The sequence below is a fragment of the Coregonus lavaretus genome, assembly GCF_964263955.1.
Source record: "Coregonus lavaretus genome assembly, chromosome: 2".
In the NCBI taxonomy this organism is placed as follows: domain Eukaryota; kingdom Metazoa; phylum Chordata; class Actinopteri; order Salmoniformes; family Salmonidae; genus Coregonus; species Coregonus lavaretus.
This window is the reverse complement of record NC_139989.1, coordinates 4,339,456-4,347,275: the sequence shown is the minus strand read 5'-3', so window position 1 is coordinate 4,347,275 and position 7,820 is coordinate 4,339,456.

Sequence of the window (7,820 nt, the reverse complement as noted above, 5' to 3'; positions counted from 1 at the left end):
TAATACTACACATGAAGTGAGTTCAGATGTAACCCAAAGCTGGGTGTCTTTAATACTACACATGAAGTGTGGAGATGACCGGCACTGGATGCACAGCGAGGGAGTGTAATATATTACACTGTATTCTATCACACAGAAAACCATGATAGAGAGAGAGAGAATAAAGAGAAAGAGAGAGAGAGAGAGAGAGAGAGGAGAGAGAGAGAGAGAGAGAGAGAGAGAGAGAGAGAGAGAGAGAGAGAGGAGAGAGACAGAGACAGAGACAGAGAGACAGAGAGAGAGAATAAAGAGACAGAAAGAGAGAGAGAAAGGGGGAGTCGGACAGATCAAAGAGGCACACACCCGCACGCACTCACCGAGAGAGAGAGAGAGAGAGAGAGAAGAGAGAGAGAGAGAGAGAGAGAGAGAGAGAGAGAGAGAGAGAGAGAGAGAGAGAGAGAGAGAGAGAGAGAGAGAGAGAGAGAGTGAGAGAGACAGAGAGAGAGAGAGAGAGAGAGAGAGAGAGGATCAATAGTACTGCTGGAAACACTCTTCTGCTCTCTGCTTCGCTGCATAAATCAAGCCTTCTCTGCACCAAATTTTTTTACAGCAGGATGTATGTTTGTGTCGTGTGTGTGTGTGTGTGTGTTGTGTGTGTGTGTGTGTGTGTGTGTGTGTGTGTGTGTGTGTGTTCATGCGTTGGTCTATGGCTATCACACCACTAACTCAGCCCATCCTGGTGAGTCGTTACGTAGCTCTAAAAGTTTGTATTAGCGTTCCACTGTATACTAATAGCATCCGTACCCATCTCTTACTTACCCTATGAAAGCAGTTAGCATTTATAACAATCTTTAACCCTACAAAAGCAGTTAGCATTTAAACCTATCTTTAACCCTAATAAAAGCATTTAGCATCTAGGCTAGCAGCTGTTATCGCCTTGCAAGCGGAGGCCTTTATGACAAGGCCATTTCCAGCCATGATATTTCCTTTAAAACGAATATGACGTATCAGACAGACAGCATGTCTTCAGATGGAGAAGTCTTTACTAGCCCACAGCAGAGGTGGTGTTTATAGCTAATATCTGTCATAAGTACTACTGTACATTTGGGCTGTCACAGATGGACTCCTGTTCATTTTGTGGTCATTAAAAACAAATTCATATCTCCTATTTTTCCATTCCACGTGAGAAGTTATATAGGTCTTAATGCATTTGTTATAGTGCAATAATTAAATAAATTAGAATAATCTGCAGCTTTTATTTGGAGGTTTAAAAAATGTAGGCGTCCACATTTTGTTTGATAAAATACATTCCATAATTGAATCTAAACATGACAGTATTATATGAAACAAGGTGATGACAGTGAATGAGGGCCATTTAGCTTGACGGTTGCCTCCCTACTGTGTCTTATATTGTGAGCGGCTCATCTATCCACTGCTCATTACCACTGCTATCGAGGCAAAATGACATCACATCTCATACTGCTGATAAAAACACAGCACCTAGAATGCCTCTTCATTTAGAACAGGAGATTTCCATCACCAGGTACATCCCAGAAATGGAATGACTTCGTTCCTAACAATAACAATGATGGTAGACATTTGAAGCTATTTGTGTGAACTTGTTTAAATCAGTAAATTGACATTTGTATGAAAATGTTTGTATGAAAAATGTTCCTTATACAAAAAAATACAATACAGATTGTATTTGCTGTAATGATCTGTCTTCAGCTCTCTTTTTCCAAAGCTAATCTATCAATTGTTTTCTAAGAATGAAAGATTATATTTCTGAGAATCTGTCAAATTTATCTGTTGGCATATTTCTCTCGTGAGTCTCATAATATTAACCCCCTCCCCCAACACAAAAAAAAAGTAAGATAAATAACGAATAAATGTACTATCTACTTCCAACAGATCTTTCCACAATTTCAGACCAATTAAATGATTAATGTTGTATTGCAAGCCTATGTGGATGTGTGAAAATGGAACCCACCGTCTCAACAGCGCGCATCAAAACACTGAGGGCCTCTACTGGTAGAGTAGCTGTACTAACTACTATCTCTCTTCTTTTTATCCTCTCTCTGTCTCTGTCTCTGTCTCTGTCTCTGTCTCTGTCTCTGTCTCTGTCTCTGTCTCTGTCTCTGTCTCTGTCTCTGTCTCTGTCTCTCTCTGTCTCTGTCTCTGTATCTGTCTCTCTCTCTCTCTCTCTCTCTCTCTCTCTCTCTCTCTCTCTCTCTCTCTCTCTCTCTCTCTCTCTGTCTCTCTCTGTCTCTGTGTCTCTCTCTGTATCTCTGTCTCTGTCTCTCTCTCTCTGTGTCCCTCTCTGTCTCTGTCTCTGTCTCTCTCTCTCTCTCTCTCTCTCTCTGTCTCTGTCTCTGTCTCTGTCTCTGTCTCTGTCTCTGTCTCTGTCTCTGTCTCTGTCTCTGTCTCTGTCTCTCTCTCTCTCTCCCTCTGTCTCTCTCTCTCTCTCTCTCTCTCTCTCTCTCTCTCTCTCTCTCTCTCTCTCTCTCTCTCTCTCTCTCTCTCTCTCTCTGTCTCTGTGTCTCTCTCTGTCTCTGTGTCTCTCTCTCTCTCTCTCTCTCTCTCTCTCTCTCTCTCTCTCTCTCTCTCTCTCTCTCTCTCGGTGAGTGCGTGCGGGTGTGTGCCTCTTTGATCTGTCCGACTCCCCCTTTCCCTTTCCAACAGCAGATAGCCATTATACACACTTTGTGTACTGATACACTTGTCATGCAATGGCTACCTCAGATCCCAGGTGTATCAAAGGTGTGGATTCTACCTCCAGCCCTCCATCCCTCCAACCCTGCAGCGCTGCAGCCCTACCATCCCTCCAGCCCTCCAGTCCTCCAGCCCTCCATCCCTTCATCCCTTCATCCCTCCAGCCCTCCAGCCCTCCATCCCTCCAGCCCTCCAGCCCTGCAGACCTGCAGGCCTCCATCCCTCCAGCCCTCCAGCCCTGTAGCCCTCAAGCTTTACAGCCCTCCATCCCTCCAGCCCTCCAGCCCTCCAGCCCTCCAGCCCTCCAGCCCTCCAGCCCTCCAGCCCTCCAGCCCTCCAGCCCTCCAGCCCTCCAGCCCTCCATCCCTCCAGCCCTCCAGCCCTCCAGCCCTCCAGCCCTCCAGCCCTCCAGCCCTCCAGCCCTCGATCCCTCCAACCTTCCATCCCTCCAACCCTCCAGCCCTCCAGCCCTCCAGCCCTCCATTCCTCCAGCCCTCGATCCCTAAAGCCCTCCAGCCCTTCAGCCCTCCAGCCCTGTAGCCCTCCAACCCTGCAGCCCTCGATCCCTCCAGCCCTAAAGCCCTCCAGCCCTTCAGCCCTCCAGCCCTCCAGCCCTGTAGCCTTCCAACCCTGCAGCCCTCGATCCCTCCAGCCCTCCAGCCCTGCAGCCCTTCAGCCCTCCAGCCCTGCCATTAATATGTATGAGAGCCTTGCAGACCCAGTCCACCCTGTGATGTTATTGCAGTAGCGGGGAAGGTCAGTGCCTTCGACAACCCCACACAGACGCGGTATCAAAGCACAGATGTACACACACCACTTTGGCTTGTTTATCAAATAAAATAAAATTAAATGTTATTTGTCACATGCGCCGAATACAACAGGTGAAATGCTTACTTACAAGCGCTTAACCAACAATGCAGTTTTAAGAAAAATAAGTGTTAAGTAACAAATGGATAAGTAAAAAATTACAATTAAAAATAAATAAAGAGCAGCAGTAAAATAACAGTAGCGAGGCTATATACAGGGGGTACCGGTACAGAGCCAATGTGCGGGGGCACAGGTTAGTCAAGGTAATTGAGGTAATATGTACATGTAGGTAGCGTTAAAGTGACTATGCATAGTTAATAAACAGAGAGTAGTAGCAGCGTAAGAGAAGGGGTGGGGGGCGGGGGTGAACAATGCAAATAGTCCGGGTAGCCATTTGATTAGCTGTTCAGGAATCTTATGGCTTTGGGGTAGAAGCTGTTAAGAAGCCTTTTGGACCTAGACTTTGCGCTCCGGTACCACTTGCCGTGTGGTAGCAGAGAGAACAGTCTATGATTAGGGTGGCTGGAGTCTTTGACAATGTTTAGGGCCTTCCTCTGTCACCGCCTGGTATAGACGTCCTGGATGGCAGGAAGCTTGGCCCCAGTGATGTACTGGGCAGTATGCAGTACCCTCTGTAGTGCCTTACGGTCGGAGGCCGAGCAGTTGCCATACCAGGCAGTGATGCAACCAGTCAGGATGCTCTCGATGGTGCAGCTGTAGAACATTTTGAGGATCTGAGGACCCATGTCAAATCTTTTCAGTTTCTTGAGGGGGAATAGGCTTTGTCAAACCCTCTTCACGACTGTCTTGGTGTGTTTGGACCATGATAGTTTGTTGGTGATGTGGACACCAAGGAACTTGAAGCTCTCAACCTGCTCCACTACAGCCCTGTCGATGAGAATGGGGGCATGCTCGGTCCTCTTTTTCCTGTAGTCCACAATCATCTCCTTTGTCTTGATCACGTTGAGGGAGAGGTTGTTATCCTGGCACCACACGGCCAGGTCTCTGACCTCCTCCCTATACGCTGTCTCATCGTTGTCGGTGATCAGGCCTAACACTGTTGTGTCGTCGGCAAACTTAATGATGGTGTTGGAGTAGTGCCTGGCCATGCAGTCATGGGTGAACAGGGAGTACAGTAGGGGAATGAGCACGCACCCCTGAGGGGCCCCCGTGGGCCCCTGTGTTGTTACCTACCCTTAGTACCTGGTGGAGGCCCGTCAGGAAGTCCAGGATCCAGTTGCAAAGGGAGGTGTTTAGTCCCAGGGTCCTAAGCTTAGTGATGAGCTTTGAGGGAACTATGGTGTTGAAAACTGAGCTGTAGTCAATGAATAGCATTCTCATCTAGGTGTTCCTTTTGTCTAGGTGGGAAAGGGCAGTGTGGAGTGCAATAGAGATTGCATCATCTGTGGATCTGTTGGGGCGGTATGCAAATTGGAGTGGGTCTAGAGTTTCTGGGATAGGGGTGTTGATGTGAGCCATGACCAGCCTTTCAAAGCACTTCATGGCTACAGACGTGAGTGCTACGGGTCGGTAGTCATTTAGGCAGGTTACCTTAGTGTTCTTGGGCACAGGGACTATGGTGGTCTGCTTGAAACATGTTGGTATTACAGACTCAGTCAGGGACAGGTTGAAAATGTAAGTGAAGACACTTGCCAGTTGGTTAGCGCATGCTTGGAGTACATGTCCTTGTAATCCATCTGGCCCTGTGGCCTTGTGAATGTTGACCTGTTTAAAGGTCTTACTCACATCGGCTACGGAGAGCGTGATCACACAGTCATCCGGAACAGCTGATGCTCTCATGCATGCTTCAGTGTTGCTTGCCTCGAAGCGAGCATAGAAGTAATTTAGCTCGTCTGGTAGGCTCGTGTCACTGGGCAGCTCGCGGCTGTGCTTCCCTTTGTAGTGTGTAATAGTTTGCAAGCCCTGCCACATCCGACGAGAGTCGGAGCTGGTGTAGTATGATTAAATCTTAGTCCTGTATTGACTCTTTGCTTGTTTGATGGTTCGTTGGAGGGCATAGCGGGATTCCTTATAAGCATCCAGGTAAGAGTCCTGCTCTACCATTTAGCTCAGGGCGGATGTTGCCTGTAATCCATGGCTTCTGGTTGGGGTATGTACGTGCGGTCACTGTGGGGACGACGTCTTCGATTCACTTATTGATGAAGCCAGTGACTGATGTGGTGTACTCCTCAATGCCATCAAAAGAATCCCGGAACATATTCCAGTCTGTGCTAGCAAAACAGTCCTGTAGCTTAGCATCTGCGTCATCTGACCACTTCTTTATTGACCGAGTCACTGGTGCTTCCTGCTTTAGTTTTTGCTTGTAAGCAGGAATCAGGAGGATAGAGTTATGGTCAGATTTGCCAATTGGAGGGCGAGGGAGAGCTTTGTACGCGTCTCTGTGTGTGGAGTAAAGGTGGTCTGGAGTTTTTTCCCCTCTGGTTGCACATTTAACATGCTGGTAGAAATTATGTTTCCCTGCATTAAAGTCCACGGCCACTAGGAGCACCACCACTGGATGAGTGTTTTCCTGTTTGCTTATGGCCTTATACAGCTCATTGAGTGCGGTCTTAGTGCCAGCATCGGTTTGTGGTGGTAAATAGACAGCTACAAAAAATATAGATGAAAACTCTCTTGGTAAATAGCGTGGTCTACAGCTTATCATGAGATACTCTACCTCAGACGAGTAAAACCTAGAGACTTCCTTAATATTAGATTTTGTGCACCAGCTGTTTTTTACAAATATACACAGACCGCCACCCCTTGTCTTACCGGAGGCGGCTGTTCTACCCTGCCGATGCAGCGTATAGCCCGCCAGCTGTATGTTGTCCATGTCGTCGTTTAGCCACGACTCGGTGAAACATAAGATATTACAGTTTCTAATGTCCCGTTGGTAGGATATCTGTGATCGTAGTTTGTCTATTTTGTTATCCAGTGATTGTACACTGCTCAAAAAAATAAAGGGAACACTTAAACAACACAATGTAACTCCAAGTCAATCACACTTCTGTGAAATCAAACTGTCCACTTAGGAAGCAACACTGATTGACAATAAATTTAACATGCTGTTGTGCAAATGGAATAGACAACAGGTGGAAATTATAGGCAATTATCAAGACACCCCCAATAAAGGACTGGTTTTGCAGGTGGTGACCACAGACCACTTCTCAGTTCCTATGCTTCCTGGCTGATGTTTTGGTCACTTTTGAATGCTGGCGGTGCTTTCACTCTAGTGGTAGCATGAGACGGAGTCTACAACCCACACAAGTGGCTCAGGTAGTGCAGCTCATCCAGGATGGCACATCAATGCGAGCAATCATGGTGTGGGGTGGCATTTCTTTGGGGGGCCGCACAGCCCTCCATGTGCTCGCCAGAGGTAGCCTGACTGCCATTAGGTACCGAGATGAAATCCTCAGACCCCTTGTGAGACCATATGCTGGTGCGGTTGGCCCTGGGTTCCTCCTAATGCAAGACAATGCTAGACCTCATGTGGCTGGAGTGTGTCAGCAGTTCCTGCAAGAGGAAGGCATTGATGCTATGGACTGGCCCGCCCGTTCCCCAGACCTGAATCCAATTGAGCACATCTGGGACATCATGTCTCGCTCCATCCACCAAAGCCACGTTGCACCACAGACTGTCCAGGAGTTGGCGGATGCTTTAGTCCAGGTTTGGGAGGAGATCCCTCAGGAGACCATCCGCCACCTCATCAGGAGCATGCCCAGGCATTGTAGGGAGGTCATACAGGCATGTGGAGGCCACACACACTACTGAGCCTCATTTTGACTTGTTTTAAGGACATTACATCAAAGTTGGATCAGCCTGTAGTGTGGTTTTCCACTTTAATTTTGAGGGTGACTCCAAATCCAGACCTCCATGGGTTAATACATTTGATTTCCATTGATAATATTTGTGTGATTTTGTTGTCAGCACATTCAACTATGTAAAGAAAAAAGTATTTAATAAGATTATTTCATTCATTCAGATCTAGGATGTGTTATTTTAGTGTTCCCTTTATTTTTTTGAGCAGTGTACTGGCTAATGGGACTGATGGTAGAGGCAGATTACCCACTCGCCGTCGGATCCTCACAAGGCACCCCGACCTACGTCCCCAATATCTCTGTCACTTTCTCATGTGAATGACGAGGATTTGGGCCTTGTCGGGTGTCTGAAGAAAATCCTTTGCGTCCGACTCGTTAAAGGAAAAATCTTCGTCCAGTACGAGGTGAGTAATCACTGTCCTGATATCCAGAAGCTATTTTCGGTCATAAGAGACGGTGGTAGAAACGGTGGCAGAAACATGTACAAAATAAGTTACAAATAAC